At 43.7% G+C, this 23,572-nt stretch overlaps 1 pseudogene; it reads right to left on the bottom strand.

Annotated features, from left to right (window-relative positions):
* Nucleotides 1–21,902: 21,902 nt before the first annotated feature.
* On the bottom strand, nt 21,903–22,863 carry LOC141089208 (olfactory receptor 4E2-like; annotated as a pseudogene).
* Between the last annotated feature and the right edge of the window lie 709 nt (nt 22,864–23,572).

The raw sequence follows: 23,572 nt of genomic DNA on the forward strand, positions 1-23,572 counted from the left end.
CAATTGGGGCTCCCAAGATGTAATCATGAAACAGTGGCAACCCGTGGCCTGCCAAAGGTCTCTAATAATACCATTTTGGTACTCCAGTGAAGGTCAGCCACAGGTCACTGTTAGGAGAAAAAGTACAAAACCCAGTATTGAAACTTGTTCAGTGAATTCAAGTTTTAAAATGATCCTTTCAGCTCTAGTAATGTCACGGATTTACTGTGACAAAGAGAAACCAGAGGACCACATAGTCTGATTTTTCCTACTTCGGCACTGGTTAGAAGCACTTCACCTTCATATTAAATGGTGTAAATTTATTTTGGTAGTGCAGGGGTTATTCTCCTCAGTTGAGAGCTCCTGGAGCATTAAGGCTCTTAGTTGTGCACTGTTAGCCATGCCCATCTCCTATATAAACTGGGTCCTGCCTAGCACTCATTGTTAGAGATAGCTTAGGCTGCATGGCTGGAGGTTGCTGTTGGTTATTATTTGAGAAGATGTTAGGTGGATTTCTCTGTGACTGTTGCTAGGTTTTGAGTGTGTGATAATTTCCTTTCTTCTCCTACTTTGGTTTCACCCCATGCTCCACTCCCCAATGCATTCCTCTGTTATATGTGTGAGTATATTTATATGTTTAGTATTTTTCGTTACCCCTGTTCATATTATCTTGTTAGTCTGGTTGGTGTTCTATGGTACATTACTACTCCTCTCTTCCTTGGGTGGCGGAAGAGTACAGACTGAAGGAGCTAAGGCAAGGTAAGTGGACACAGTCGTCTTCACAATCAGAAGTAATTTGGCGAGCAGGGCCAGCTATTGCCCACTAGCGTTAGAGACAGGGAAGGAGCACCTTGTCCTGGAACACCTGACAACAGAATAGTGACAAGTATTGCCATAACCATACTAACCTGAAGACATAGGAACCTGTCAAAAGTATAGCACGAAATTATTCTGTTGAGAGTTTTTAGATCAGCTAGATATTGGCTTATTCTACTGTGGTAGTGCTGCACCCACAATCTAAATAACCTCACAGTCTTGTTGAGCTTATTTTCATGTGATTGCTGGTTTATAGCAACAGATTAGCAGAATGCATAAAAGCATGGTTAATACATATATCATTTATTCCTGATCATTAGATAAATAGGATTCATGTTATGCAGATCTATTCCTAAGGATTTTAAAACACTTTCATGCCTATATGTATAGCTGCAATCACAATCTCCTATGAACCACATGAGCCAATGTTCACAGGAATAGTGTAATGACAGAGACGGGGGTCTTCTTGTCATGACAGCCCATCTGTACCCTGTGATAGCATAGCAGGGGCGCCGATGGGTGGGTTTAATGACGCACTTCTGTCTGCTGTGTGTTAAATCCTGCTGTCAAAGCATAACAACGAGATTTAAATGGTTAACAGCTGAGGGCTGAGCACCTATCCACCCAAGGCTGTTAAAGGCACATGATGGCTGATTAAATCAGTGATCATATGTGAGGAAAGATGTGGGCTCAGATTGCGAGTCTACATCAAAGGGGGGACACGACCTATGACGTAAATATATATCAAAGGTTGTGAAGGTGTTAAGTTGCAACTACAGACCGTAAAATATAATAAGTTCTATAGAAAAGACTACATCAACTGTTTGAGTTTTAGTATTGCTCAGATGTGTGTAGTACACATAGTGGGATTCTCTAGAGCGCAGTAATACATTCCTGTGTCCGATCGGTGAATGCTTCTGATTGTCAGTGGGAAGGTTTTGTTCTCTGGGTGATGAGTAGCAGAGATTCGCTGTTTGAACTCCTTATCCAGTTCTTCTTTCTTGGATTGATCATGAAGAAGGAATGTGATAGATCCGCCAGGTTTCTGGACATACCAAATCAATACATACTTTGTGGACGTATAGCTACAATCAAAGCGTACGGTGTCCCCTTCTCTTACTGTATTTTCAGTATAACTTTCTACTGTATCATTGCCTTCCAATAAAAAAGAAAAGATGAGAGCAAAATTCAGAAATATGCAAAATTTGAGGTTCATTTCTGTCATTGAAGCGTCTGAACAGCTGTGATCTTGAAAGCCTTTCACCTTCCTGCAATGAATGCCACAGAACAAGGCTAAAGCACCTGTATAGCCTCACTACTTATACCACGCCTTCAACTATGCTATCAAGAGGAGAGAAATGAGTAAAGCAAACCCACGAGCATACGTTTCTACATTTGAAACCTGCATATGACATGTTAAAAAGTTCTAAAATATATATCACTGGATGTCAATGTTGAACAAACCTCAACTGTTCAAAACTGCATCCACTGAAAATTGAGCTATGTCATTAGATAACACCATTCATTGTCCCTAAGCAGTCACATTTACTAAATTAATCTAACATACGGGATTCACAAATTGTCTTTGGTACCCTATTACAGCTGAATGATAGTCATGTGGCAAAATGAATCCCCCAGTTCCCTGTCTGGTTGTCTCCCTGAGCAGGAAAAAAAGGTATATATTTTTTCTTTAAATCTGAGGATAAATTCTGTCAGTGGAGAACTAAGGGTAGCCAGGGCACCAGACAGTATACTGTACAGCACTATTCATAACAATAGAGAATGTTATGTAATAAGGGATGACACTAGGGACTGGCTGGTAAATAATGGCCTCAGGGACCAGCACACAGCAGTGGTCTATGAGCATTGGCCCATCCTTATTGTGTTTACAATATGAAATTCACCATTGAGTGGTCTCAGTACATCAGAGTCTATACAGAAACATCCTGATCATAGATGTGACACTAAGTACACAGAAATGGTACCAGAACCAAACTAACTACTAGCAGTAAAAGAGCTAGGCCTACTACACAGGTACCAAGAGCAATCTTAGGCTTTGAGCACATGACAACTCATTCAGGTAAATTCCACCTGAAAAAGTGGAAATTGGCAGTGGCGTAGCGTGGGAGGGTGGGGGGGTGGTCCGCCCCAGGCGGCACGTGTGTGAGGGCGGCGCGGCAGCAGCAGCAATTCCTCTCCTTTGTGGGAGAAGCGCGGCCGCGGAGGCACAGTGCAGCTGCAGCAGATTTTGGCTGTACTGTCACGTGGCTGTATATATATTGTCGCTGTGCCCGTACACACTGTCACCGTCTGTGCTGTCACTATGTGCAGTCACACCCGAGCACTCGGCTGGAGCTGGGGATCCTCCCACCAGTGACACAGGCCGGAAGACTTGGGCAGCGGGACTGGTGCAGGGGGGCGCCCCACAGACTGATGAGCACGGGGAGGAGCGGGGACTGAGAGGAGACACCGCGGCTGCGGAGTCGGGTCCTGGGGCTGCTGCTGCTGGAGGACGTTACTAGAGAGTCATCGGCTGCAGCCAGGTAGTGACATGGCTGCTGTGTCCTGTGTGTGCTGTCAGTGTCTGTGAGCTCCTCCTCCATCACTGACCTCCTCTGTGTGCTGCCTGCTCCATACATGTCATATACATCAGCCACTATCCTGACACCTGCTGCGGGCTGTCTCCTATTGATGTGGATGTAAGTGCTGCCTCTTGGTGTGTGTGTGTGTGTGTGTGTGTATATATATATATACTGTATATATATATATTTATTTAGTAATGCATCTATAATATACTAGTATACTGTAATATGATTGTATATGCTGTAGGCAATCTACTGTATGCTTTAGATGTTACATTGTATACTGTACTCCATTCCCCCCCCCTCCACGCCGGTCCGGTCTCACCCGGTCTTCACATTGCAGATGGAAAGCAGCCGAAATGAGCGGGTCATGTGACAGGCTCTGTGCACGTCACTTCAGCCCGCCTGTCACATGACCCGCTCTTTTCCGGCTGCGGCTTTCACCAGCAATGTGAAGACCGGGTGAGACCGGACCGGCATGGAAGGGGGGGAATGGAGCGGCAGGGAGGAGGGGTAATGGTGCCGGGGGGAAGGGGGGGAATGGAGCGGCGGGGAGGATTTGTTACTTTGTGACAAGGGCTTGTTCATGTGGACGGGGAGGGCCTGTTGCTATGGAGGGTGGGGTTGTTGCTATAGAGGGCAGGTTTTTAGAAGAGTAGGAGGAAGCGACCAGTTCTCATTTGAATGCCAGAACATACCCCCCTTGATGTTCTGCTCAGAAGCAAGAAACTGATATCTAGAAAAACCTGCAAACTGGTGACAGAAGGTAAATTACTTTTTGACCGGCTAAGAGGAGCACAAATTTTCACCAAGCTGGATCTTCAGGGGCCTACAACTTGATCCATATTTACTCCGGTGATGAGTGGAAGACCACCTTTAACACCCGAGACGGTCACTACGAATACTTGGACATGCCCTTCGGACTCTGCAACGCTCCAGCAGTATACCAGGAGTTCGTGAACAACATTGTCCAGGATATGCTGTACTTCTGCGTGGCAGTCTACCAGGACGATATTCTCATTTTTTCTTCAGATCTGTCTGCCCACAGAAAGAACATGTGCCAAGTGCTTCTGCATTTAAGGGAGAACCGCCTTTATGCCAAGATTGAGAAATGTGTCTTCAAACAAACGTTCTTACTGTTCTTGAGGTACATTATCTCGGACTCTGGTCTTCGCATGGATCTGGCGAAAGTGTCCGCCATCCTTGACTGGCCTTGACCTCATGGGGTGAAGGCAATCCAACACTTTCTTGGCTTTGCGAGCTACTATTGGCAGTTCATTCCCCATTTCTCCTCGTTGGTTCACCCTATCTCATCCATTATCTGCAAAGGAGCTAACCCAAATGTTTGGCCTGCTCGGGCAGAGGATGCCTTCCAATCCTTGAGGCAAGCTTTCACCATGTCTCCCATGCTTCTTTGTCCAGAGTTTAGTAAACCTTTCACTCTTGAGGTAGACGCATCCTCTACTGGGGCCAGCATAGTCCTTTTGCAGAAGTCTTCATCAGGACGCCTTGTCACCTGCAGCTCCTTTTCTAAAGAATTCTCCCCGTCTTAAAGTAATTACTCCATTTGTGACAAAGAGATTTTGGCCATTAAATTGGCCTTGGAGGATTGGAGATACTTACTAGAAGGCGCTATACATCTGTTCAAGATCTTCACGGACCATAAGAACCTAACGTACATTCAATCTGCACAAAGGCTCAATCCTCGGCAAGCCAGGTGGTCGTTGTTCTTTGCCCATTTTGACTTTGAACTTCATTTCCGGCCAGGCAATAAAAATGTTAAAGCCGACGCTTTGTCTAAGTCATTCATGTCCACCCATACTGCACATTGACACTCCCTGTATAGGGGTTGGCCCTCACTGGGTCAGCTCCCCCTGGGTGGGTTGGTATCACGACCCAGAGGGTCCACTCTAGGAGTCATCACACAGCACTGGCAAAAAATTAAGAGACCACTGCACAGTTTTAAAAAAATCAGCATCTCTACATGTCTGACAGCCATTCCATTCCAGTGTCTGTTGAATTCCAACCAGAGTACACCTCATTCTACTTAATGTGCTTCTGATTAGGTGATCACTTGAACCAAATCTTATTTAACGAAGGAAAGTATAAAAAAAAACCCTGCTGTGCTGTTCACAATCCTCTTGCAATAGGACAAGCTGGATGGTAAAACAAGTGCTAGTAATATCCCAAAAGTAATACTGTATGAATGAAAAAATAACTTTTAACCATGCCAAAGGAGTTGAAAAGAGAAGTCTTAAGTGAGGAAAAGAAGGGATCAATTCTGGCTTTACTAGCAGAGGGATGCTGCGAGCGTCATGTTGCCTCCATCCTTAAAATTTCTAAGATGGCAGTCCATTACAACAAGGTCAAGCAGCAGACATTGGGGACAACAAAGCAACAGACCAGCAGAGGGCAAAAGTGACTCTCCACTGATCAGGAGGACCATCATCTTATTCGAATGTCACTCAGCAACAGCAGGATGACATCAAGTGACCTACAAAAGAAATGACAAATGGCAGCTGGGGTGAAGTGCAAGGCTAAAACAGTTCGAAACAAGCTCCTAGAGGCAGGGCTCAAGTCATGTACAGCTAGAAAAAAGCCTTTCATCAATGAGAATCAAAGGAAAGCCAGGCTGAAGTTTGCCAAAGACCATAAGGATTGGACCATAGAGGACTGGAGTAAGGTAATCTTCTCTGATGAGTCTAAAGTAATTTTCAGCTTTGCCCAAAACTTGGTCATCTAATGGTAAGACGGAGAGCTGGAGAGACATACAAGCCACAGTATCTGGCACCCACTGTGAAATTTTGTGGAGGATTGGTTATGATTTGGGGATGCTTCAGCAAGGCTGGTATTGGGCAAGTTAATCTTTGTGAAGGATGTATGAATCAAGCCGCATACAAGATTATCCTAGAAAAACAGTTGATTCCTTCTGCTCAGGCAATGTTCTCCAACTCTGAGGACTAGTTTTTCCAGTAGGACTATGCACTATGCCACACAGCTAGGTCAATCAATGTGTGGATGAAGGACCACCACATCAAATCCCTGTCATGGCCAGCCCAAGCTCCAGACCTGAACTCCACTGAAAACCTCTGGAATGTAATCAAGAGGAAGATAGATAGTGACATGCAGAGGCGTATCTGGGTGGGCAGTGTCTCCCCCGGTGGCTGCACTTTGCCACCCCCCAGACTGGGAGTCGGCTGTTCTCTGTGTCAGCTGTCAAGCTGAAAGCTGGCACAGAAAAGCTGAAGCACCGGCTCCCAGGGATCAAATGTACTTGCGTCTGTACAGATGCAAGTACAATTAAAGGTCTGACCACCAGGTCAGAGCAACTCCAGCTGCGTGATCAGGTCATGTGATCACACTGCTGACGTCACTCGCCGGAGCCCAGAAGCGAGAAGAGCATTGGTGGTAAGTGCTCCACTCTTGATCTGAAGAAACCACCAATGATTAAGGGTGAATACATAATGTTTGGGGGGATTTGGAGTGGTGATGGGGGTTATTTAATGTATGGGGAGATTTGGAGTAGGGATGGGGGGTACTTAATGTGTGGGGGGATTTGGAGTAGGGATGAGGGGAACTTAATGTGTGTGGGGAGATTTGAAGTGGGGAAGGGGGTTATTTAATGTATGGGGAGATTTGGAGTAGGGATGGGATAACTTAATGTGTGATGGGATTTGGAGTGGGGATGGGGGTTATTTATTGTGTGGGTAGATTTGGAGTAGGGATGGGGGTTATTTAATTTGTGGGGAGATTTGGAGTAGGGATGGTGGTTCTTAATGTGTGGGGAGATTTGGAGTAGGGATGGGGGTTATTTAATGTGTGGGGAGATTTGGAGTGGGGATGGGGGTTATTTAATGTGTGGGGAGATTTGGAGTGGGGATGAGGGGATTTAATGTGTGTGGAGGGATTTGGAGTGGGAATTGATGGGATTTAGTGTGTGTGGGGAGATTTGAGGACAGAAAATGAGGAGCATGTATGTATGAGGGCATGTATGATGAAACAGTATGGGGGTGGGTGCAGACACAGTATGGTGAGTGGGGGGATGGATAAGATAGTATGGGGAGCGAACAGATGAATGTATGTGGAAACAGTATGAGTAGCGATGGAAAAATGTATGTGGACACAGTATGGGGAGTGAGGGTGATGGGATGTGCGCAGACACAGTATGGGGAGTCAGGGGTATGAGCAGACAGTATAGAGACTGAGGGGGTGAATATATGAGGAGACAGTATCATGAACAGGAGGATGTGAAATGAGACAGTATGAGGATGGAGGGGAATAGTGTGAAGCGACAGTATGGTGGGAGAAAAGTGAGTGTGCACAGAACAAAGACTGCGTAGTGGGGGTGTAGCATGGGGGGACAGTGTAAGGGTACAGCCAGGAGGGGACAGTATACCAAGGAAGGGGAGTGCGATGAAAAGGTACAATATTGAGACTGAGCCCTATAGGGAGGACACAGTGTGAGAGGACAGTGTGAAATGTATCTCGGTCAGGAAAGGAGAGATCAGTGTGTAGAGCATGTGCCAAAAGACGGACAGTGTGGAGTCATATTTTATGCAGGCAACAGTGAGGGGCAATTATTTATTCAAGGGCTCAGTGTACTGCAAATATTTTTATTCAGGAGCATTATAATGACACTTCTATCTTAAAAGGCACCATATGGAGATTTGCTGCAGAGCACTGGAGAAGATGGAAGTCTGCAGAGACGGCTGTGGATGAGAAAACTCATCATGGGGTCTGGACAAGATGAAGAAAAGAAAGAGAAACATTCCAGAGATGACATCATCTATAAAGTACCTGGATGTAAATATTATTTGTGAAACTGACTTATTCTCCTGCTTTTGTTTATGTTAGGAGCATTAAAGGGAATATTTTGTGCTGAGTCTGCAGTCATTCTATGTGACTGCAGACTTCTGAATTCTCACAGTGCTCACTGAACGCTGTTAGGATTATCTCGTGCTGGTGATTTACATACTTGCGGTCACATGCTGAATAGGAGCGAGGCCGAGCACGTCTTGTCGGAACGTGGCCAGAAGTATATAAATCACATGCTTATGCTGACATGACCGTGTACTCTTTCCAAAGGTAAGAGAGAATCCTAAAAGTGTGCAGTGCATTCGTTGTGACAGTTCAGAAACCTGCAATGTCAGGATTCAGCTCTGCAGGTTCCAGTAGTCATCACATGGACACTTCACACATATGTGACTCTCATACTTATGGTCCTATGACAGCGAGCTTCTCTTCCTGCTTCTCTCAGTTTTTCACTGTACACTGAGAGCATTAAGGAGAGCAGCACGTCGGTACATGACTAAGTGTGCAAATCGCATGTGTGCTTGGGTAGGGGGGGACGCCAAACCGTATTCTTGCCCCGGGTGCCAGAAAGCCTAAATACACCTCTGGTCAAGCTAGGTCAATCAATGTGTGGATGAAGGACCACCACATCAAATCCCTGTCATGGCCAGCCCAACCTCCAGATCTGAACCCAAATGAAAACCTCTGGAAAGTAATCAAGTGGAATATGGATAGTCACAAGCCACCAAACAAAGAAGAACTGCTTAAATATTTGTACCAGGAGTGGCATAAGGTCTCCCAAAGCAGTGTGAAAGACTGGTGGCAAGCATGTCAAGACACATGAAAGCTGTGATTAAAAATCATGGTTATTCCACAAACTATTGATCTCTGAACTCTTCCTGAGTTAAAACATTAGTATTGTTGTTTCTAAATGATTATGAACTTGCTTTCTTAGCATTATTTGAGGTCTGCAAGCACTGGATTTTTTTTGTTATTTTGACCATTTCTCATTTTCTGAAAATAAATACAAAATTTTGTGCTTGGAAATTCGGAGATATGTTGTCAGTAGTTAATAGAATAAAAGAGCAATTTATATTTTACTCAAAAATATACCTATAAAGAGAAAAATCAGACAAACTGAACATTTTGCAGTGGTCTCTTAATTTTTTGCCAGAGCTGTAGATACAGGAATAGAACCAAGCTTACAATATAAAAACAGTAAAATATTAAATATTAATACATAGATACATTAACAGATCCAAGCTTACTAAAGGAATGGTCTGAAGTTTTTACGCTGACACAAATTTTGGTTTTCACAAAGTTTACTGCTTTAGGTTTTTAGATCTTTTAGCCAGATGTTTTTATGGTATATTGAAGTACAATTTCTTACGTTTCTAAGATATTAATAACACATACATTAACTTTTTACAAAGGCTCAATATTTCCAAATTACTTCTGCAATTTTCCTTGGAAAATCCTGGAAATCAGCTTATGAGCCAAATCCTGACTGATGGCAACTTATTCTTGCCTAATCAGTGCTTGCAGTTTATCACAATTTTTTGTTTGTCATCCAATGTTTGAGGATTGGCCACAAACAGAAAGGGTTGCTAAAGGGATTCTAGTAGTTGAAAATGTGCAATCTATGGGCAGCAAGTCATAGAGCAATAGGAGTTGTCACAAACCTATACAACCTGTTCACTCTTCCTCCTCTATTATATTTGTCTGGCAAATCAGTCTACATATTCAATATAATAAATGGCATTATGAACAAGTACTTTTATTGGTTTCTCTACTTTTACAATCAGTATTTTTTTGTATTGTTTACATGCTATACTTTTTCTTTACTACCCTTTTGCTCTTTCGTTTTGAATCAGAAATACAGAATGTAAAATATTAATTCAATAACTTGGCAATTGCAATGGGTAGCTGAAATGTTCAGTTTGTGTATGTTCAGGTTCTTTATGATTATTTTTTAGTTTAAAACAGAAAATAAGAGAAAAAATAGGAAACTGAGCAGACTATTTTCTTTTTACATTAAACTATGTGACAAACTGATTTAAAAGATACTCGTAAGTATATTTCCATCCATTATGGCTTCCACAAGTGTGAACCTTGCCTTACTTGTAAATACTGTATCAGCATAAACTTTTCAATATTTAACCACTTTCCTACATTAGACGTACTATTCCGTCCATGTGACCTGGGACCTAAGTCACAAGGACGGAATTGTACGTCTAGCACGATCAGCTGTGCTCAAGGGGGGGAGTGCAGCTGATCGCGGCCGGGTGTCAGCTGACACCTGACACGACACGTTAACCCCTGGCACACTGTGATCAAACATGATTGCAGTGTACCGGGGGTTTACGGAAACATCGGGAGGGAGGGGGCTCCCTCCATCCTTCCCTGAGACCCCCACAGCAGCGCAATGTGCAGCCCTGCTGCGGGGGTCTCCTTCCCTGCAGGTCCCCAAATCCAAAATGGCGGCGGGGACCTTCGGGGGCCTGCAGGGAGGTGGCATCCTCATGCCTGCAAAGCGCCGGCACGAGGAAGCCTGCAGAACTGCCATCTGTGATGTGACAGATCAGCGATCTGTCACATGACAGTTATGTCCCCCCTGGGACATAGTAATAAAGTTAAAAAAAAGTGTAAAAATAATTTATAAAAAAAAAAAAATCGCAAAATAAATAAAAAAAAAATATTCCCTAATAAATTCATTTTTTGAAAATAAAAAAACAATAAAAGTACACATATTTGATATCGCCGTGTCCATAACGACCTGCCCTGTAAAACTGTCCCACTAGCTAACCCCTCTATTGAACCCCTTAAAAAATAAAAATAAAAAACGAAGCAAAAAGTAAAGCTTTATTATCATACTGCTGAACAAAAAGTGCAATAACGCGCGATCAAAAAGACGGATATAAATAACCATGGTACCGTTGAAAACGTCATCTTGTCCTGCAAAAAATGAACTGCCACACATCGTCATCAGCGAAAAAATAAAAAAGTTATAGCTCGCAGAATAAAGCGATGCAAAAATAATTATTTTTTATATTAAATTGTTTTCATTGCATAAAAGCGCCAAAGCATAAAAAACGACATAAATGAGGTATCGCTGTAACCGTACTGACCCAAAAAATAAAACCGCTTTATCAATTTTACCGCACGCGGAACTGTGTAAACACAACCCTCAAAATAAATTCATGAAACGCTGGTTTTTGTTCATTCTGTGACCCATAAATTAGAATAAAAAGCGAACAAAAAATGTCACATGCCCGAAAATGGTACCAATAAAAATGTCAACTCGTCCTGCAAAAAATAAGACCTCACATGACTTGGTGGGTCAAAATATGGAAAAATTATAGCTCTCAAAATGTGGTGATGCATAAACTATTTTTAGAATAAAAAGCGTCTTTTAGCGTGCAACAGCTGCCAAAAATAAAAACCCGCCATAAATAGTAAATCAAACTCCCCGATATCACCCCCTTAGTTAGGGAAAAATAATAAAATTTAAAAAAAGTATTTATTTCCATTTTCCCATTAGGGCTAGGGTTAGGGCTAGGGCTAGGGTTATGGTTAGGGCTAGGGTTAGGGCTAGGGGTGTGTTGGGGTTAGGGTTGGGGTTAGAATTGGGGGGTTTCCACTGTTTTGGCAAGTCAGGGGCTTTCCAAACGCGACATGGTGTCCGATCTCAATTCCAGCCAAAAAAGTCAAATGGCGCTGCTTCCCTTCTGAGCTCTGACATGCGCCCAAATAGTGGTTTACCCCCACATATGGGGTATCAGCATACTCAGGACAAATTGAGCAATAACTTTTGGGGTCCTGTTACTCTTGGGAAAATAACAATTGTGGTGAAAAGATAATTTTTGTGGAAAAAATATGATTTTTTAATTGTACTGCTGTACGTTATTAACTTCTGTGAAGCCCTTGGGGGTTTAAAGTGCTCCCCACTATCTAGATAAGTTCCTTGGGGGGTCTAGTTTCCAAAAATGGGGTCACTTGTGGGGGGTTTCCACTGTTTAGGCAAATCAGGAGCCTAAACTTGACAAGGCATCTGATCTGAATTCCAGCCAATTTTGCAGTGAAAAAGTCAAACAGCGCTCCTTCCCTTCCGAGCTCTGCCATGCGCCCAAACAGTGGTTCCCCCCCACATATCAGGTATCGGCGTACTCAGGACAAATTGCACAATAACTTTTCCAGTCCAATTTCTCCTGTTGCCCTTGGTAAAATAAAAAAATTGAACCTGAAGTAATTTTTTTGGTGAAAAAAAGTTAAATGTTCATTTTTTTTAAACATTCAAAAAATTCCTGTGAAGCACCTGAAGGGTTAATAAACTTCTTGAATCTGATTTTGAGCACCTTGAGGGGTGCAGTTTTTAGAATGGTGTCACTTTTGGGTATTTTCTATCATATAGACCCCTCAAAGTGACTTCAAATGTGATGTGGTCCGTAAAAATAAAATGGTGTTGTAAAAATGAGAAATCGCTGTTCAACTTTTAACCCTTATAACTTCCTAACAAAAAAAATTTTGGTTCCCAAATTGTGCTGATGTAACGTAAACATGTGGGAAATGTTACTTATTAAGTTTTTTGAGTGCCATATCTCTGTGATTTAAAATTCAAAGTTGGAAAATTGCGAAATTTTCTAAATTTTCGCTAAATTTCCATTTTTTTCACAAATAAACGCAAGTTATATGAATGAAATTTTACCACTATCGTGAAGTACAATATGTCACGAGAAAACAGTGTCAGAATCACCGGGATCCATGGAAGTGTTCCAGAGTTATTACCTCATAAAGGTACAGTGGTCAGAATTGTAAAAATTAATCGGGAGTTAACGTGCAAACCACCCTTGGTGGTAAAGGGGTTAAGCACATTTTTCTTAAATTATGTCTTAGACTCTATTCATACTGCTTCTAAAAACTCCATACAGAAATTAAGTCACATCTGAGTATAGCAAAGCATGCAGTATTATTCTAACCTATGAACTCCACAATGAAGCCCCACAGAATAAATTATAAGTCAATAGAATCCATTTGTTACTACGATTATCCATGGTATAAAGGCTCTAGAAAAGTCGCCACAATCTAAAGCAAAGAGTTTTTAATAATTTAAATTAAAAAAAAAATTCTCTCAGATATATGTATCATGAAACTTGTAGCACTTTCCAAAATAATTTATCCACACGTTTACTTAATAGTATAAAAATAGATGCTGAAGCAGTTTGGTCACTTCTGCGTTCTGTAACATAACAATGATTGTCCCTGACCTGTGGGTTATGGCATCAAGGACAGTTGTGAACTATAGAAGGGGAATCTGCCTCTGTTCTATAAGAGACTCAACAGAACAGCAGCCAAGGAACCATGACTCCAACATACAGATTTGACACTCTACAGGACGCCACCTTAAAGGGGTTGTCCACTTCTTTAAATTAACCCCTCAATGTATCCCCTCGGGGCCCCTAATGAATTTTGTAAAGCCCTTATGTTGCCTATACTACCTGTGAGCAGCGCTATCCATGGCCGCTCACAGGCAGCATGTGACCCATCACTGACTTCACGAATAGTGAGCCATGACTCAGCACTGGGTCCCCGCGGTGGCTGTTGGATTGTGGGTGGGGTTACACAACCCGCATCTGTGGACGTCGAGTGCTCAAGCCATCCTCATGGAGTTGATTTCTAACCGTTTGTGCAGACACATGTACATTTGTGGCCTGATGGAGGTCATTTTGCAGGGTTCTGGCAGTGCTCCTCCTGTTCCTCCTTGCACAAAGGTGGAGGTAGCAGTCCTGATGCTGGGTTGTTGCCCTCCTACAGCCACCTCCTGGTCTCCTGGTGTACTGGCCTGTCTCCTGGTAGCACCTCCAGCCTCTGCACACTATGCTGACAGACACAGCAAACCTTTCTGCCACAGCTTGCATTGATGAGCCATCTTGGATAAGCTGCACTACCTGAGCTGCTTGTGTGGGTTATAGACACTGCCTTATGCTACTGTACAGTACTGCTAAGGATGAGAGCAATGACAAAATGCAAAAGTGACCAAAGCAACAGCCAAAAAGGATGAGAAAAGAGAAATGGTCTGTGGTCCCCACCTGCAGAACCACTCCATTATTGGGGGTGTCTTCCTTATTGCAGATCATATCTACGTGTTATCTGTTCCATTTGCACAACAGCAGGAAAAATTGATTCACAATCGGTGTTGCTTCATAACTGGACAGTTTGATTTCACAGAAATGTAATTGACTTTAAGTTATATCGTGTTGTTTAAGTGTTCCCTTTATTTTTTTGAGCAGTGTATATATCTTATAAGACTGGACTTTTTCTGGATGTGATGACACTAAATACAGAATGTTGTTTATTTTTTTTAACCTCTTTCTGACATCAGACATACTATCCCGTCCTTGTGCTCTGGAACTTATTGCCTATGGACGTGATAATACATCATGTGTGATCAGCTGCGCTCATGACTCATGAGGGGAGTGCAGCTGATCGCGGCCGGGTGTCAACTGATTCTCACAGACCGCTCCTAGCACATTAAACCCCAGAACACTGTGATCAAACATGATTGCAACGTTCTGGAGCTGGCAGATGGGCTGACAGCCCCTCTGCCTTTGGATCGGGGACCCCGCGGCATGATTGGGGGTCTCGATCTCTCCCATGATTACCCAATGTCGTCATGATGACAACCGGGTTACCAGAGCTGAGAGATTTCCTGTCATGCGCAGTGCATGTCAAGAAGTCTCTGAGGTAGTGTGGGAGTGGGAAACGCTGAATGTGCGGTCAGAAAGGTATGAGGAAATCCAGGACAGGGCAAGGTCTTTGATGCAAAGGGAAGAAAGAATCTGTAGCAGTAGGCAGTGGGCAACTGTGTCAAAGTCAGTGTGTTATGAACTCATTTTCTGCTCCACCATGTCATGATCACGTGTGTCAGGATGCAGATGTTTCCGCAAGGCGGACCCATAACACACGTGACCCTGGATACACCACCTCCAGTGGGGCGAATTTAAATAATAGAACGTGCAGGTGGATACGCCGCCTCCACCTGGCGAATTTAGGTATTACACGTTATAAATATATTTCTGGAAACACCGCCTCCAGTAAGGCGCATTTAAATAATAAGGGGGGAACCTGGGAAACTTTAACAATGGTGGGCCCTGCGATGGGGAATGGGGAAATGGAGACCTCCTGCACTCCCCTGAGCCAGTGTCCCTACACTCCTCACATTCCCTAAACAGGCTCCGCACCTGTCGCCGCACGCGTACCTTAACGCCCTTGCTCGCCCTGAGCCTAAACCCTCACTAGGGAATAGGTCGGTGCGGAGACTAATCCCACCACTGCACTAACAACACACATGAGGAAAGAGACAATACAGGGGAAACACCACTTATCTTTGCTCTGTTGCGTGCGCTCCTAGCAACAGAGCCCACCACATGCGTGCATCTTCTCCTCCACCCTGATCCATCACCATAACTGGATCAGTCACCATCGTGCAGCCTGGGAGCAGAGTCCATCACCACTTGCAGCAGTCCAGTACACAGAGTCCCAAGATGAGTCCAGCCTCTGCCAAGACTCCAAGCATGCTCGAGTCCAGTTCTCAGCAACCAAGTAGAGCATGCTGAGTGCAACTCTCTTCCAAGTCGCCACTCCTCCAAGCCATGCCCACACTTCCCGCCGACACCACAAACTGCGACTCCACCAAGCCATGCCAGTCCTTCCTGCAGACACCATTAGCTGGCACTCATCCTCTCTGGCTGACTGCGCAGGACTCCTATCCCGCTCCATCCTTCCACCAGGCTCTCCAACAACTCAGAAGGAAATATCACCAGCGGTGAGTGAACCCCCTAAGCACACCTTTATAGGGAGTCACACCTGATCCCTAATTAAGTGAACATTAACCTAAACCTATGGTGCGATACCGCTAACCACCACCGGGGACAGTCAAAACACCTTTGAACTCAACCAAAGTAAAAAAAGTTCACTTTGTGCTTTTAATACCGCCAGATCCAACACTGGATCATGACACACCAGTTGAGAGTTCTCCTTCCGTTCTCCCTCTGGTGGTGACAGGTGGTAGTGAGGTTGGTTTAAGTGGCAGTGATCTGCCACCTGATGAGGAGGATAATGATTGGATCTCTGGAGTTTCAGACTGGATATAAGACAGCCAACGCCCTATCCTGGTGCTGGTGATTCAGTCTGCTTTTCAGGTCTTGGACTTCAGCTCTCTTCCAGTCTTCTCAAGTTAAGTTTGTTTTTTGCTAATGTTCACACTTGCGCTTGTTGGTCAATTCAGTTTCTTGTGTGGTCAGCCTGCCCCTGCTGGGGCTATGCTGAACTTCCACTCCTATTTATCTGTATTTGCCAATTTGCCTTTCTGTCCCTTATTAGATTGGCCTCTTTTTGCTCTGTTTCAGAATATTTCAGAGTGCTGTTATATTGGGAGAAGTCCAGTGACTTCAGGGTTAATTTTGCTATCAGACGTGTTGGACAATATTTTGGTAGGGTTTTTTTGACAGATTGCAGATAGTGGCTTTCCTTTCCTGTCCTTTCTAGTTAGTCGGGCCCCATCATTTGCTCAGCCTATTTTCCTGCCTTTGTTTGTGTTTTCATCTTGTTTCACCGTCAATACATGTGGGGGGCTGTCTTTCCTTTGGGGTCTGCTCTGGGGCAGTTAGTTTTCTGTTGTGAGTTCATTTTTCCCTTCACCATTGAGGTCTGATGAACTCCCTCCTCTAGTGAAGGAAGGTAGTGAGACTGATTACCAAACACCTGGGCAGCTAGATGATGACTGGGTGGCTGGAATTGAGGACTGGATATAAGGCTGCCGACGCCCTTCTTCCTGGCTGGTGATTTTCCTGCTGGATTCTTGGAGACCAGTCTGATTCCTGCATCTCAAAGCTAAGTTTTTCTGCTCTGCTTTGTACTCTTCAGTTTTGTTTTTGTTTTGCCTTGTTTTGTGGGAGTTCTGCCATCCCCGGCCGGGGGTGAGCTGAATTCCATTTTTGTCTCTGATCTGTTGATATTTTGCTCTCTCTTCAGAATATACCTGAGTGCTGATATAGTCTTTTGAAGCCTAGCGACTTCAGGGCCTGTTTTTCCTATCAGTCGGTTGGCTCATTTTGATAGGGTTTTTGCGGATGGCAGACAGCAGCTTTCCTATCCCGTCCTATGTAGTTAGCTTTGGCCCCATCATTTGCTCAACCAATCTTTCTATCTGTGTTAGTGTTTTCATCTTGCTTCACCGTCATTATATGTTGGGGGCTGCCTATTGCTTTGGGGTCTGCTCTGGGGCAGTTTAGTTTTTCCCCTTTCTGTCTTTAGGCTATATAGTTCTCCAGCTGTGATCGAGGGGTCTAGGGCACCGTAGGAACCCCCCACGGCTACTGCTGGTTGTTGTGGATAGGTTCAGGGGTCTGCAATCCGATTGCTGCCAACCTCTCTGTTTTTTCTGGACTTAGCTGGTATTTTGTTTTTTCCTCCTTCGGTGACTCATCATAACAGTTTTCCTCTTTTCCTCCATTAGGCTTATGTAGCTCTCCGGTTGTGACGAGGCGTCTAGGACCATCGTAGGAATGCTCCACGACTGCTGCTAGTTGTGTGGTTAAGATCAGGGATCTGCAATCTGCATAGTTACCAACCTCTCTGGTTTTCTGAGACTTAGCTTGTTGTTTTTTTTCCTCCTCGGTGACCCATTCATAACACAGAGGACAGGTCAAGAAACAGAAGGATGGAGAACTGTCTGTTATCTTTGGCTGTGAGTAAGTCATTAGTAATTTTGGTCAGGGCAGTTTCAGTGGAGTGGTGGGGGCGGAATCCAGATTGCAGGATATCAAGGAGGGAGTTAGATGAGAGGTGGGAGGAAAATTGAGCATGGATATGCTGTTCAAGGAGTTTGGAAGCAAACGGGAGCAATGATATGGGGCGATAGCTGGGCATAGCAGTTGGGTCAAGGTTTGATTTTTTTGAGGATGGGTGTTTTGGTGGCATGTTTGAAGGCAGAGGGGAAGGTACCAGAAGTTAGGGATAAGTTGAAGAAATGGGTTAGGGCTGGAATAATCATGTTAGTGAGGTTGGGGAGCAGGTGGGAAGGGATGGGATCAAGTGCACAGGTGGTGAGGTGTGATTTGGAAAGATGAGTAAGCTCTCCTTCAGTGATGTTGGAGAGGGAGGTTATTAGGGAAAGGCAGAGGTCTGGTATGTGGAGTGGTTAGGGTGGTGGAACTGTAAAGGTTTACCTTGTTTGGTCGATCTTGTTTTTGAAGTAGTTGGCAAAGTCCTCAGCAGAGATGAGGGGAGTTGGAGGTGGCAGTGGTGGGCGGAGGAGAGAGTTAAATGTGCTGAACAGTTGTTTTGGGTTGTGGGATAATGAAGATACAAGGTTTGTGAAATAGGTCTGTTTAGCAGAGGTGAGGGCTGATTTAAAGGCAAGTGTAGCTTGTTTGAAAGCAGTGAAGTCGTCTTGCAGGCATGTTTTCCTCCAATGCCGCTCCGCGACCCTGGATGCTTGTCGAAGTTTTTTGGTGAGGTTGTTGTGCCAGGGTTGCCTATTGGTTTGTCGCACTTTGCCATGCATGAGAGGAACGACTGAGTCTATGGCTGATGTGAGGGTGGCGTTGTAGAAAGCGGTGTCACTGTCCGTGTTGTGGAGTGAAGATATGGAGGACAGAGGTAGAAGAGAATCTGAGAGTCTGTGAATGTCTAGGTGTGTGAGGTTTCTGCGATGATGTGCTAGTGGCTGGACATGGGGGCAGGTGAGAAGGACAAGGATGAGAAGGTGAGTAGATGGTTAGATAGGGGGAAGGGAGAGGTTGTGAGATTAGATAGGGAACAGAGGCGGGTGAAGATGAGGTCTAATATATGTCCATTTGTTTGGGTGGCTGTGAAGGACCACTGAGTAAGTCCAAAGGATGAGGTAAGTGATAGGAGTTTGGAGGCTGCTGGCTGGTGGGTGTCAATGGGGATGTTGAAGTCCCCCATGATGATGGTGGGGATGTCAGAAGAGAGAAAGTGGGGGAGCCAGATGGAGAATTGGTCAATGAAGGCAGTGGCTGAGCCCGGTGGTCGGTATATGACAGCCATTTGGAGATTAGAGGGAGAGTAAATACGGACAGAGTGAACCTCGAAAGAAGGGAGGATAAGGGAGGGTTGGGGTTGAATAGGGTTGAAGGAGCAGTTTTTAGAAAGGAGGAAACCCACTCCTCCACCATGTCTGTTGCCAGGAAAGGTGCCGGGAGGTAAAGAGGTCATGGATCACATGGAGCTTGTTGCAGATGGAGCGAGCATTCCAAAGTGCTCCAGAAAGAGGGTGTGGGAGGGAGGGGGTCAGTGGCACAGGTTTTAAGTGTGAGGGATTGAGGTAGTTTCTCTTAGTGTGAGAAAGATAGGGATGAGGATTAGTGGGATGTATGAGGCGGGGGGCCAGGATTGGGGATACATGTCACCAGCAGTGAGAAGAAGCAGAGAAAGTGAAAGCAGGTGGGTGAAGGAGAGTGATCGTCTTGTATTGTATTTTAGTAGGAGAGGTCTGAGGTTAAGGAGTATGTCTGCAGATAAAGCAAGGTGGGTGGTTAAGAAAGAGGGGGAGATAGTTATTTGGTTCAAGGGTGCAGGGGTTTGGGGATAGCGAAGGAGAGTGAAGATTAGTGGAGCAAAAACGGTGATGGCAAATGTGAGCTTGGTTAAAGAGCATTGTAAAAAAAAAAGCAAGCAAAGTAAGAAAGTAAGAAAGTAAAAATGAGAAATTGCTTGTCAAATTTTAATCCTTATAACTTCCTAACAAAAAGAAATTTGGTTCCAAAATTGTGTTAATGTAAAGTAGCCATGTGGGAAATATTACTTATTAAGTATATTTTGTGTGACATATCTCTGTGATTTATGGGCATGGTTATTCAAATTTGGAAAATTGCAAAATTTTCAAAATTTTCGACAAATTTCCATTTTTTCACAAATAAACGAAAGTCATATCAAAGAAATTTTACCGCTATCATGAAGCACAATATGTCACGAGAAAACATTGTCAGAATCACCGGGATCCATGGAAGCTTTCCAGAGTTATTACCTAATAAATGGACAGTGGTCAGAATTGTAAAAATTCACCTGGTCATTGACATGCAAACAATCCCTGGGGGTAAAGGAGTTAATTTTCTTATTTTTAAAGGGAGAGAATTTTTTAATATTTTTTTCTTACATCATATTTTTTGTTTGCTTAGGGAACGTGAGCCTGTGATCGTCTGATCGCTTATACTACTATACTATATATATATATATAGGATAAATCACCTATGGCATACAGGGGAGCTTCAGAAGAGAGCAAACATGGCAGCAACAGGGGATTTCAAATACAAAGGTTTAATGCTCCTTTAACAAATACAGATGTAATAATCGTTAACTTATCTGATGGCACAATACTTGATGAACATAGGGACGTAGCACATCAACTAACAAGTAATAGATTGCATAATCAAACTACCATCAGTACCATAGTGGACCGAAAACGTTTAACCCTTTCTGTCTGTCTTTTTTGTGGGCCGTATTGCCGTATTTTTCGGTCTTCTGCAAAAACGGGCCACAAAAATCTTCTCGGATCAACGTTTCTGGTTTGGAATAGCTTTGTGAATGTCCTAGTAAAAATACGGGGTTCCACAAATACGGTCTTCACGGTGTACTGCGAAATCAACACACTGGGCAAGCTTCCGCTATTTGGCCATGTCCATAAGCCGTGAAAAATATTGAGCAAGGTCAATATTTTTTCATGGCCGTAAATACGGCCCTCATGGCCATATGGCGCACGGCACTCCTACGATTTTTTTTTGCGGCCCCATAGAAATCTATTGGGGAAGCAAAAACGGGCCGCAAAAACACTGCATGTGTCAGAAGAGATAACTTCTTGCTGTGCCTTCTGGGCTTCTGTATTCAATATAAATACAAGCACTATAGGCATGAGCTACACCTTTCTTCACCATGAGCAAAGATTCATATCTCTGCCCTATACCTTTATTTACATACCGTGGTTGTGTTTTATTTGCTTTCTTGCCACTCACCACATAAGGCACAGGCTTCTCCAGCTACACATACATCTTTTTTGAGTCTGGGAATAAGAGTTGAAAGATCTATTAACTTATAAGCTGCAAAAATGATTAAGAAAAAATATTATTTTGTTGTCCTGATCCAGAAATATATTTCTGGAGATACACATTTTTATATTCATAAAATTAAATTATACAAAAATGCAAGCTTTCTAACATTGGATAATTCCTTCACAGGGGCTTCCACCACTGATTTTTTAAATCATGTAGAAAGCTTAAAAAAAAAACAATGTATACTTTCCTACTTTCCTTACGGATCCCCATAGTTGTTATTAAAATGCACTAATCCCCCACTGTGCCCCATGGTTCCTGATTTTGTCAAGACAGACATTGCAGTCAATCACTGGCTGCAGTATCTGAATGACTAGAACAGCATGAAAAAGAGCTGATTTCAGTTCATTTTTTTCTGGACACAAGACATCTGCAGACAATCACTGACCAAAGCAGTGACCCATTAGTCATCCTATTGGCAAATGAATGGCCTGCAGCAATCACATATCTTTCCTTGCCAAAAAAGGAATGAGGGGGACTGATGGAGCACCCAAACAGTGTTACAAGAGGATCATCAAAGATATGTAAACTGCGTATGCATTTTTAGAACCTGTCACATGCTTTAAAAAAAATAGGGATGGGAAGCTCTTTTGATGTGGCTAAACAACTATCGATCCTCTTTAACGTGTTGAAATCTTGGAAAAAGCTTTCTTCCCAAAGAATTCCTGATCGTATTTTTGACTTCTTGGTTTCGTAATGTTTATATAATTGGATTTAATAGAGGCGTCAACACCGTGTACAGTACAGATATTAATTTATCGGCTGAATAGTTCACAGGAGGTCTTAAATAGATAAATACACTTGGCCCAAGAAAGAATGTAACAACCAAAAGATGTGACGCACAGGTAGAAAAAGCCTTGCGCCTCCCTTCTGATGAATGGATCATTAGGATTGTTGTAATGATGCCAAGATAGGAAAACAATAAAACGATGAAACATACGAAGGAAATCATTCCGCTGTTGGCAATGATGAACATGTCTATAACAAATGTGAGAGCACAGGCAAGTACGGCCATTGGATGAACATCACAGAAGAAGTGGTTGATGTTGTTTGGACCACAAAATAGAAGCTGGTATGTGAGAAATGCCTGAGTGAAAGAGTGCAAAAAACCTGCAAACCAACTAAATGCCACCAGCCAGAAGCAAAACCTGTGATTCATGACTATGTGATACCGCAGTGGGTTACAAATGGCCACATAATGGTCATAAGCCATGACGGTAAGTAGGAAGCACTCAGTGCCACCAAATAAATGGAGGAAGAAGAGCTGAGCTATCTATGCATTGGTTAAAAGAGATTGTCTTTTTTTCTAAGAGCACATTGCTTAGCATCTTTAGTAAGGTGACTGTGGAGTAACATATGTCCAGAAAAGACAAGTTACTAAGGAAGACGTACATAGGGGAACGTAGATGTGAGTCTATATGAATTGCAGTTATAATAGCCAGGTTTCCTGAAAAAGTCATTAAATATAGGACCAGAAAAATTATGAAGAAGATAACCTGTGATTCATTTGATTGGGCAAGACCACTAAGTGTAAACTCAGTCACCGAACTTTGATTCTGGGAAACCATCCTGTGTTCTTTTGAGACCTTATGGATCATTTATATTTTAAAAGAAAAGTTAAATTATATTTTCTAAGCATTAAATGGAAATTTTATATGACTATTAATGGTTTGAGATATTCTCTTTGAGGGAGAACATAAACTTCAGAATCAGTAACTATGTTGTTAGTTTTATTTATTACGAAAATCCATTTTTTGGGGATCTCATCTTGTTCCAGTGCAAAGATCTCCAGTAGTGTTGAGCATTCTGATACCGCAAGTATCGGGTATCGGCCGATACTTGCTGTATCGGAATTCCGATACCGACTTCCGATATTTTTTCAATATCGGAAGTCGGCATCGGAATCGGAAGTTCAAAGTTGATTGACAGCCTGACGTCATCATGATGCGCGGTGTGTGCGCATCATGATGCGCCGTCATTTCGGGCCTTCCGGGGGTCTCTGCCGGCCTGCCGGGGGGCTGTGTGGACTGCCCGGGGTCTGTACAGGCCTGCCGGGGGGCTGTGCCAGCCTGCCGGTGGTCTGTGCACCCTGTGGGGGTCTGTACCGGCCTGCCGGGGGGCTGTGCCGGCCTGCCGGTGGTCTGTGCACCCTGTGGGGGTCTGTACCGGCCTGCCGGGGGGCTGTGCCGGCCTGCCGGGGGGCTGTGCTGATGTCCGGGGGTCTGTGCAAGCATCGTCCGATGGGACTACAAGTCCCATCTGGCGATGCCTGCTACC

This window comes from Dendrobates tinctorius, unplaced genomic scaffold, assembly GCF_039654945.1.
Source record: "Dendrobates tinctorius isolate UK_male_01 unplaced genomic scaffold, ASM3965494v1 ptg000044l, whole genome shotgun sequence".
Classification (NCBI taxonomy): Eukaryota; Metazoa; Chordata; class Amphibia; order Anura; family Dendrobatidae; genus Dendrobates; species Dendrobates tinctorius.